The 10,000-nt window shown below is 43.1% G+C and overlaps 1 protein-coding gene across 6 annotated transcripts in view; it reads right to left on the minus strand.

Annotated features, from left to right (window-relative positions):
• The window catches only part of LOC135205460 (acetylcholine receptor subunit beta-like 1), a 270,582-nt gene that overhangs the window by 54,660 nt on the left and 205,922 nt on the right, over nucleotides 1-10,000 (minus strand). The window lies entirely within an intron of this gene.

Genomic DNA, 10,000 nt, shown 5'->3' on the forward strand with positions numbered 1-10,000 from the left:
ATTCGGCGCTGAGGAGAGAGAGAGAGAGAGAGAGAGAGAGAGAGAGAGAGAGAGAGAGAGAGAGAGAGAGAGGCGGGGTTACAGTCAGTGGCCATTGCGTGTTAGGGAAAGTCGAGAAAAGGGATCTAATGGGGCTGCCAGGGAATTGTGGGGAGGCTGGGAAAGGGGGGGGGGGGAGGGAGGAAGGGATAGAGAGGGAGAAGGGGGGGGGGGGGCGGTCGTGTGGGATTGCGTGGGTGAAGGACCAAGTCTCCTATGTACTAAGAACTTGAGACAAAAGTTAGGTGGAAGGCGAGCTGATGTGGATACGAATTGGAAACAGAAATTGAGCGGCAGCAGCAGCAGAAAGAGAAGCACCAAGATGAGAGAGAGAGAGAGAGAAAGAGAGAGAGAGAGAGAGAGAGGCTTGGATGCAAGTGGATGAGGACGGAACAGCCCTTTCCTGGTTTCGGGACGGCTGTGAAGAGATGATTAAGAAAGTCGTCGTTTGTCATCTTGGATTAAGTGAGGAGGAGGTTGTGACTCTTCATTATATACACAACTGAGTGTTGCTGGAATCACCATAATATTTTTACACACACACACACACACACACACACACACACACACACACACACACATATATATATATATATATATATATATATATATATATATATATATATATGAATAACTTGATCACGAAGTATATAAAACGTGATGCTATGTATAAATAAAGGTTTTGCCACGAAAGGAAAATTGAAAAACGAGATAGCCAAGAACTTTCGGACTAGCACGACCCTTTACTAAGGCCTTAGTAAAGGGTCGTGCTAGACCGAAAGTTCTTGGCTATCTCGCTTTTCAATTTTCCCTCGTGGCAAAAACCTTTATATATATATATATATATATATATATATATATATATATATATATATATAAGTGGACCCAACCAAGAGACCTGAGATAACAAGCTTATTGGGACGCGCTACTCTCACTGGAACCCGACGCTGCTGTCTCCCCTACCTAACACTGCCCTAGACAAACAATTTTGTAGGAGGAGGGTAGATGTCTCCCCCTACCTACTCCGTCTCCTACCAGGGCGGACAAACCGGTTTGCAAGGGTTGGGGTGGGTGGGTGTGTCATGTCTCTCTTGCTTCATCCAGGGATGGGGGGAGGGGGGCCCAAAAATGATCCACTCGGTATTTTATTATTATAGATAGATAGAAATTTCAAACTTTAAAAAGGGCTCCAATAAAACTATAAAAGATTTTTAAACACTTAAAATTCAAAGATGTTTCATATGTTTGTTTGTTTGTTTGTATGGCGTTTTTACGTTGCATGGAACCAGTGGTTATTCAGCAACGGGACCCATAGCTTTACGTGACTTCCGAATCACGTCGAGAGTGAACTTCTATCACCAGAAGTACACATCACTCACACCTCAATGGAATGCCCGAAAATCGAACATATGTCATTATTCTCTATATTCAGCCAGAATATATTTATATATAAGCAAATAATCTTGGAACGATGTCAAATTTAACAGCTTTTAAATGACTCGATGTTCACTGCTGTTTGTTTTGAAAATGAGGAAATATGAAAAGAGCTGAATCGCCATAATTATCAATAATTCCAAATTTTGGGAAACTGGAAATAAAACTAAGTGTGTGTGTGACTTTGTGTTTGTGTATGTGTGAGCGTGTGCGCGCGCGCACGTGTCACCTTCAGAATGATTCTTGTAGCCACCTAAACCGGACACTCTCTTTGAAGTTATTATTGGTTGTACATAATTCCAAAATATCCTGTATATAATAAGGGAATAAAAAATGTATTTATAAACGATGCAGGATAAACCAACAAAAAGAAAGGTATTGTTCACAATACACGTATGACAGAGAGAGAGAGAGAGAGAGAGAGAGAGAGAGAGAGAGATCTCGTCTTATTTCTGTTACCCTTAACGGGGTTTCCTGTTCCCGTTTACGTGCTTTCCAAAGTGGATGAAGTGGATCAATGATAAAGGAAGGGAAGTAACGGAAGGAAGGGAAGGGGGCCAGATAAGGAATAGAGGACTCACCAAGCACAGGGTGTCCATAAAGTCCAAGTAACATTATGAGCAATAAACATGTAATGGTACTGGGACTTTATGGACACCCTGTATATTGACTTCACGATATATATATATATCGGCATAATCTATAATAATATGCTCAGTTTTGGTCAACTTTTTAAATTCGAGGAACGATATCTGATAAAAAGAGTATCTTAATTTTTCGAGTTCATTTCGTACGTACTAAGAAGGGAATGTAACGAAACGCGGCTAGCAATGTCCGTAGACCACTTTCTCTAATAAGCTATCAATTACGGTAACAAGCGCCATCTGCAAAAAAAAGTTGCAGAACACAATTAAGAACGAGGCAAAGTCTACCTGAGCCTCTAAAACGAGATATACTACGCGCGGGGGAGAGGGTCCTCCCCCCTCCCCCGCACCAACCCCTCCACCCCCGCCCAGCGGCCCGAGTTCAGTGACCCTGGCGGCGAGCATATATAGGCCCAATCTGATTGTAGATTCAGGAAGAACAAATGGAGGAGTTATGGAACAGCAGAACAGACTGCCTGCCTGCCTGCCACGCCCAGATGGACGAATGCCAATGCCAGCATCACTCCACATACATTTCCTGGATGTCCTATCTCGACGGCCACCCCACCACCCCATGTCCCCATCCCCTGTTTCAGCAATGGACGGCATCGTTTGGTGGAAGCATGAATTTACGCGCGCGTACATACTGTAAGGCGTATTGACACGGATAAATCTGCAGACTTTCATGCAATATATATTCGACAAAACGTAAATTTCAGTGTAAGCACCCATGAATTTCTCTCTCTCTCTCTCTCTCTCTCTCTCTCCACCAAGACCTTCGAAGCAGAGAAGAGAAGATGACCTACACCTAGACCTAGTTTAGATAGATACAACACTAAATTTCGTATTTAAAGACCTTCTCAAGCAAGCTGTACCGACATTGTCACTCACACAACATTTTTAAATGTACGAACCACGATCATATGCTCCATGTTTACCCCTTTACCTGTAAAAAAGAAAAAAAAAAAAGGTGCGAAAGCCATGACGCTGAACTTGAAAATGGAGCCGTGCTACAGAACGCATTTGATGGAGCGTTCTGTCGCCGAGCGTTTTTCCGTCCCCGTGCCTATCTTGTGAACGGGTCACACCAGGGTTCTTTATAGTCCTCAACCTCTCACCTTAGGTCATTGAAGTCCTGAGCTGAGACCTTTCCTTTGCCTCGCTCTCCAACTGATTTTAGTTCTCCCGCTTCCCCCTTTCCCTTTTATTTATCGTCGTTGTGGAAATTTCATCACCGTTGGTCTACATCACTTCTCGTTCACACAGCAAAGCACATCTTCCTCTCTCTCTCTATAGTATATACCCTCACCCCTTTTTCTCCCTCAGTGCTTTTGTCTCTTTTATGTTATCACTTCTCCTCATGCTCTTGTTAACGGCTCCTCCTCCTCCTCCTCCTCCCCTCCATTACATCTCGCCCCCCTTGACAACACCCACCCCCCAACCAAACCCCCGACCCCGTTACCTCCACCGCTCTTCCTCCCTCCATCGCGTTCGTCCCTCGCGGCCACAACTTTAAGGGGGAACATCCAACGAGACGTGGCTGGGTTCGACTGAGATAACGCCTCCCTCCCCCCAACCCCCTCTGCTTCTCCCCCACCACCCCTCCCCCCGTCCCCTACCCATTCCCATCCTCCTATCCTTCCTCCACCTCCCCCCACAACACCTTCCTCACGCTCCCTCCTGCCTGATCTGAATGGAACTGGAGTGACTCCTCTGTAACCTCGGCGTCGATAAATGGATAAATGAATGATAAGTTATCTGGCGTCATGACAGTCGTTGGCGACGTGCAGGAGGGCGGTTAGGAGACGAAACAAAATCAGCCCCTGGATTCTCGCGTTTCGCTCAAGGTCGAAATAATGAGACCTGGCCATCCTAGGCCTATAGGGGCGAGGTAATTTGTTTCCACAGTTCTCCCTCCCCCAATTATGTGAGGCTATACAGTTAGATGCTGTTTGTAAAGTATCATTAAAGAGAAGCTGCAGTTCAAGTGCTCTTTTGAGGAGAGAGAGAGAGAGAGAGAGAGAGAGAGAGAGAGAGAGAGAGAGAGAGATTTATGACCCCCGTGAGTTTAAACTCTTATTACGTTTAGAGATTTGTCTTTTGTCAGACACGAATAAAGCTTTGCTGCATCCCTCACAGAAACACAGTAATATTTTCTATTCTCTCTCTCTCTCTCTCTCTCTCTCTCTATCTCTCTCTCTCTCTCGTCAGGAACGCACTACAAGCGCTCTGCTCAAAACAATACCACTAGGAACGTGATCGCATCGGAGGCTCTGCAGTTCTCGTATTTCAAGACAAGAGTTACAGCGTCGATTGGATTTGATAACTCCTTTCTCAGAAGCAACGTTTTACGAGTTCAGTTTTGAAACTGCCGCTCACGTTACAATAATAACAACAATACCATCTGAAATAGTACTTGTCAATAATAGTGCTAAACTATTAGTACGTCACCAGACTAACTCCACTATTATTATTATCATTAATATATAATTTCAGTAGATGAATCCTATCCACAGGGGACAAGCACACCAAAGGGGCCACTGACGTGAAATTCTAAGCCTCCAAAGAATGTCGGTTCCAACCTCCCACCGCAAGACCCCCCCAACACTGCAGCAGTAACTGGTCATGATACAGAGCCAGTGACTTTTCATCTGCCTGGGGGAGACGCGAACCGGTATCAGAGTGGCATACCACACACTAACCACTATACTAACGGACCAGTATAAATGATGAGAGAATGGCATTATTATTATTATTATTATTTTTTTTTTTTTTTTTTTTTTTGCTCTATCACAGTCCTCCAATTCGACTGGGTGGTATTTATAGTGTGGGGTTCCGGGTTGCATCCCTGCCTCCTTAGGAGTCCATCAACTCTTTTCTTAAGCTATGTGTGCCGTTTCTAGGATCACACTCTTCTGCATGAGGCCCGAGCTACTTCAAGCCTCTAGTTTTTCTAGATTCCTTTTCAGGGATCTTGGGATCGTGCCTAGTGCTCCTATGATTATGGGTACGATTTCCACTGGCATATCCCATATCCTTCTTATTTCTATTTTCAGATCTTGATACTTATCCAATTTTTCCCTCTCTTTCTCTTCAACTCTGGTGTCCCATGGTATTGCGACATCAATGAGTGATACTTTCTTCTTGACCTTGTCAATCAACGTCACGTCTGGTCTGTTTGCACGTATCACCCTATCCGTTCTGATACCATAGTCCCAGAGGATCTTTGCGTGATCGTTTTTCTATCACTCCTTCAGGTTGGTGCTCGTACCACTTATTACTGCAAGGTAGCTGATGTTTCTTGCACAGGCTCCAGTGGAGGGCTTTTGCTACTGAATCATGCCTCTTTTTGTACTGGTTCTGTGCAAGTGCCGGGCATTCACTTGCTATGTGGTTTATGGTTTCACTTTTCGTATTGCACTTCCTACATATGGGAGAGATGTTATTTCCGTCTATCGTACTTTGAACATATCTGGTTCTTAGGGCCTGATCTTGTGCCGCTGTTATCATTCCTTCAGTTTCCTTCTTTAGCTCTCCCCTCTGTAGCCATTGCCAATTGTCATCGCTGGCTAGTTCTTTAGTCTGTCTCATGTATTGTCCGTGCATTGGTTTGTTGTGCCAGTCCTCTGTTCTTTCTGTCTTTCTCCTGTCTCTGTATATTTCTGGGTCTTCGTCTGCTTTTATTAGTCCTTCTTCCCATGCACTCTTTAGCCACTCGTCTTCACTGGTTTTCAGATATTGCCCCAGTGCTCTGTTTTCGATGTTGACGCAGTCCTCTATACTGAGTAGTCTCTCCCTCCTTCCTTTCGTGTTATGTATAGTCTGTCCGTATTTGCTCTTGGTGTAGTGCTTTGTGTATTGTCATATGTTTCCTGGTTTCTGATCTATGCTGCGGAGTTCTGCCTTCGTCCATTCCACTATTCCTGCGCTGTATCTGATTACTGGCACTGCCCATGTGTTTATGGCTTTTATCGTATTTCCGGCGTTGAGTTTTGACTTGAGTATCGCCTTGCGGAGTCTCTGCATATATTCTTTCCTGATCGTGTCCTTCATCTCTTGGTGTTTTATAATCTCCTCCTTCCATTATTCCCAGGTATTTGTATCCTGTCTCATCTATGTGTTTGATGTTGCTCCCATCTGGTAGCTTTATCCCTTCAGTTCTCGTTACTTTGCCTTTTTGTATGTTGACTAAGGCGCATTTTTCTATTCCAAACTCCATCCTGATGTCCCTAGATACAATCCTTACAGTCTGGATTAGGGTATCTATTTCCTTGATGCTCTTACCATACAGCTTGATGTCGTCCATGAACATCAGATGGTTGATTCTGTTGCCTCTTTTCTTGAGTTGGTACCCGGCATCCATCTTCTGTAGTACTTTTGTCATGGGAATCATGGCTACTACGAAGAGTAGTGGGGACAGTGAGTCGCCCTGGAAGATCCCTCTCCTGATATTAACCTCTGCTAGTCTTATTCCAGAGCTTGTAAGTATTGTATTCCAGTTGCGCATTGTATTTTTGAGGAAGCTGATGGTATTTTCCTCTGCCCCATATATTTTCAGGCATTCTATTAGCCATGTGTGTGGTATCATGTCGAAGGCTTTCTTATAGTCTATCCATGCCATGCTTAGGTTGGTTTTCCTTCTCCTACTGTTCTTCATTACCATTTTGTCTATCAGGAGCTGATCTTTTGTGCCCCTACACTTCCTTCTGCAGCCTTTCTGTTGGTGGGGGATGGTGTTTGTCTCCTCTAGGTAGTTGTATAGCCTTTCACTGATGATACCTGTTAGTAACTTCCACATTATTGGTAGGCAGGTGATAGGCCTGTAGTTACTGGCTATATTTCCCCTACTCTTGTCTTTTTGTACTAAGGATGTTCTTTTCTTCCTGTGGTCATCCATTTGGGTGCTTGGTGATTTGAGATACAATGCTGGAGTTGTTCTGCTATTCGTGGGTGTAGGGCCTTGAAGTTTTTGAGCCAGTATCCATGGACTTCATCGGGATGGGGCCTGGGGCTTTCCAGTTTGGCATTTTCTTTAGTTGGTGTCTGACTGTGTCTGTCGTGATGTCTGGTGGAATCCTTTGTTTTATTCTCCCTGTTTCTTCTTCCTTGACTTCCTGGAGCCATGTTGCATGTTTGTTGTGTGATACCGGATTGCTCCATATGTTTTCCCAGAGTCTCTTACTTGGTTCGGCTTCAGGAATTTCTGGGTGGTTGTCTTCCCCTCTTAGTTGGCTGTATAGTCTTTTCTGGTTGGTTCCGAATAGTTTGTTCTGTTGGTAACCCTTATTCCTGTTCATGTACCGTTGGATCTTATGTGCTTTGACCTTAAGCCTCTGTTTTACATCTTCTATTGTGTTGTTTAGTCCCCTCTCTTGTACTTTGTATTTCTCGTTGAGTTCCTCCCTTGTTTTCTTGCTTCTTAGCCTTTTTTCTGCCATCTCTTTCAGTTTACTCAAGTCAGATCTCATCACCATGATTTGCTTTTCCAGGCGCCTTTTCCAAGGAGGTTGCTGTTTTGGTTTCTGTTGGGTTTGGTTGTGCTGGTGGTGTTGGTGTTCGAATTCCCATCAGTTCTGCTACTAATCTTGCTCCTGCATATGTCAAGTTATTTGTTTCTGTGATACTGGTGGTGTGTATTATGCCCATTATTTCATTGACCTCACTTGTTTTCTCCCTTAATTTCTTGGTGTTGTAGGCTTTCATGGAGGGGATCTTTGTTCTCTCTGTATCTGGCTCCATCCATTGTCTAATCTTTTCTACCCATTCCGTCCTCTCTGTTACTTCGTCGGTGTTTCTTCGTGTGTCGTTGTTTGATACCTCATCCTCCCTGTCGTCTTCTGTGGCATCGTCTCTCAGTTCGTCTTCGTGTAATTCGTTGTCGTGTGAACATTTCCCTTTCCAGTTCTTCTCTTTCTGTTGGGGAGAGCCAGTTCTTTTTCTTTATGTTCCTTACTTGGTCTGCCAGCCTCTGCTCTGTTTGGGGGGTGTTATTCCTCTCATTCCAGATGTTGACCAATCTTCTTCTATATCCTCTCTCCGTCGGTTGCTTCTGATGTAGCATCTCCATATTTCCTTATTTTCTTCTCTTGTCCATTTCTTCCTTTTTGCCTCTGTAGCTCCAATCTCAGGCTGTTGATTATTGTCGTTGTGGTGATCAGTTGCTGGATGACGACCTCCAAGTACCTGACCGTCTTCCCCTTCAATTGGGTTTTGAATACCTGGTTGCCGGACGAAGCTCCTCTGTTGCCAGAGGTTCCATTTACGTCGTTGTCGTTTAATCTTTCATTTCTTTCCATCATTGCTGAGTTTGCTATTAACCCATAGCTGGACCCTACCCCATCAGGATAGGTACTCATTTACAGCTGAGTAGACTGAGGAAATTATGGTAAAGATCCTTTCCCAAGGAATCAACGCCGATGAGAGCGGTCACCCATCCAACGACTGACCAGCCCCAATGTTGCTTAACTTGACTTAAGTCTATTGACGACCTAACCCACTCCTCCACGGCGCCACATTATTTTATTATTATTATTATTATTATTATTTTATTATTATTATTATTATTATTATTATTAATTATATTGAATTGAGCAGCAACAGCAGCAGTAATAACATTAGCACGGTAATATTATTAAAGAAATTTATTGACAGAAACAAGGCAAATAACATACCAAGAGACCGCTGAACCAATAATATAATGGGCCTATCAGTGTTACTACATAATCACAAAAGTTTTTGACTCAAATCATCCACTCTAAGGGAGCCAACCTCGTATCTATATGCATATATATATATATATATATATATATATATATATATATATATATATATATATATATATAAGTAAAAATGCACGGATTTCTTAGGCGCAATCAAGTTTTCTGCACAGCCTACAATGCTACATGAAACTCTTCACAGTTCGATGGTGCCCTGCGTTCTTAGCACCTATAGCGGTGTCAGATGCACGCTCAAGGCTAAAATTTAACTTTCAATAAAATAAAAACTACTGAGGTTAGAGGGCTGCAATTTGATTTTTAATGATTGGAGGGTGGATGATCAACAAACCAATTTGCAGCCCTCTAGCCTCCGTAGTTTTCAAGGTCTGATGGCGGACAGAAAAAGTGCGGACGGACAGACAAATTAGCCATTTCAATAGTTTTTAAGATCTGAGGGCGGCCAGACAAATACGTAGCCACCTCAATAGTTTTCTTTGACGGAAAAAAAAAAAACAGATACGAGGAAAAGTCTAAATGCTCTTGTCGCACCTGGTTGGGAAAACATCCTAGAGCCATCAAAAGGCCTACTGAAAACCCCGAATAACCATTTGGAGCAACTAGATTTGCCAAATATCCCGGAGGATGGGGGCACGCCCAGAGTACAAGACAATCTTCCTTGGCTTATTCGACAGCCAGCTCCCACAAAGAGTCGTCGACCATGGAGAGAGAGAGAGAGAGAGAGAGAGAGAGAGAGAGAGAGACTGCATGGATACTCACGGAACTGATGACATTAGGGAGACTACGGAGGCCTTTTATGTTTGCAGCTAAATTTTTCAAAAACTAAGTGTTCCTACATTATACACTTGTGGTTAGATTTTTGAAACAGAAACACTTATTCGGCTGATTAAGGAATACAGCATTGGTGACATCAACAAGAATGAGGGTAAAAGGTAAATATAGTACTAATGGAAATGAGATTAATGATTAGGATGGTAGTGGAGGAAGCTTTTAAGGGAACATTAACAAAATATAGACCAAATTATCTATAGATCTTACTAGTATGAGATAAACATGATTATAATGCCAAATAAAAAGTTTTTCAGTCTAGTTAAGAATTTTTGAGCAAGTATTCACTGATAAAATACAAGCGAGCTATATTATGGTAAA

Source organism: Macrobrachium nipponense, chromosome 24 (genome assembly GCF_015104395.2).
Source record: "Macrobrachium nipponense isolate FS-2020 chromosome 24, ASM1510439v2, whole genome shotgun sequence".
NCBI classification, from domain to species: Eukaryota; Metazoa; Arthropoda; class Malacostraca; order Decapoda; family Palaemonidae; genus Macrobrachium; species Macrobrachium nipponense.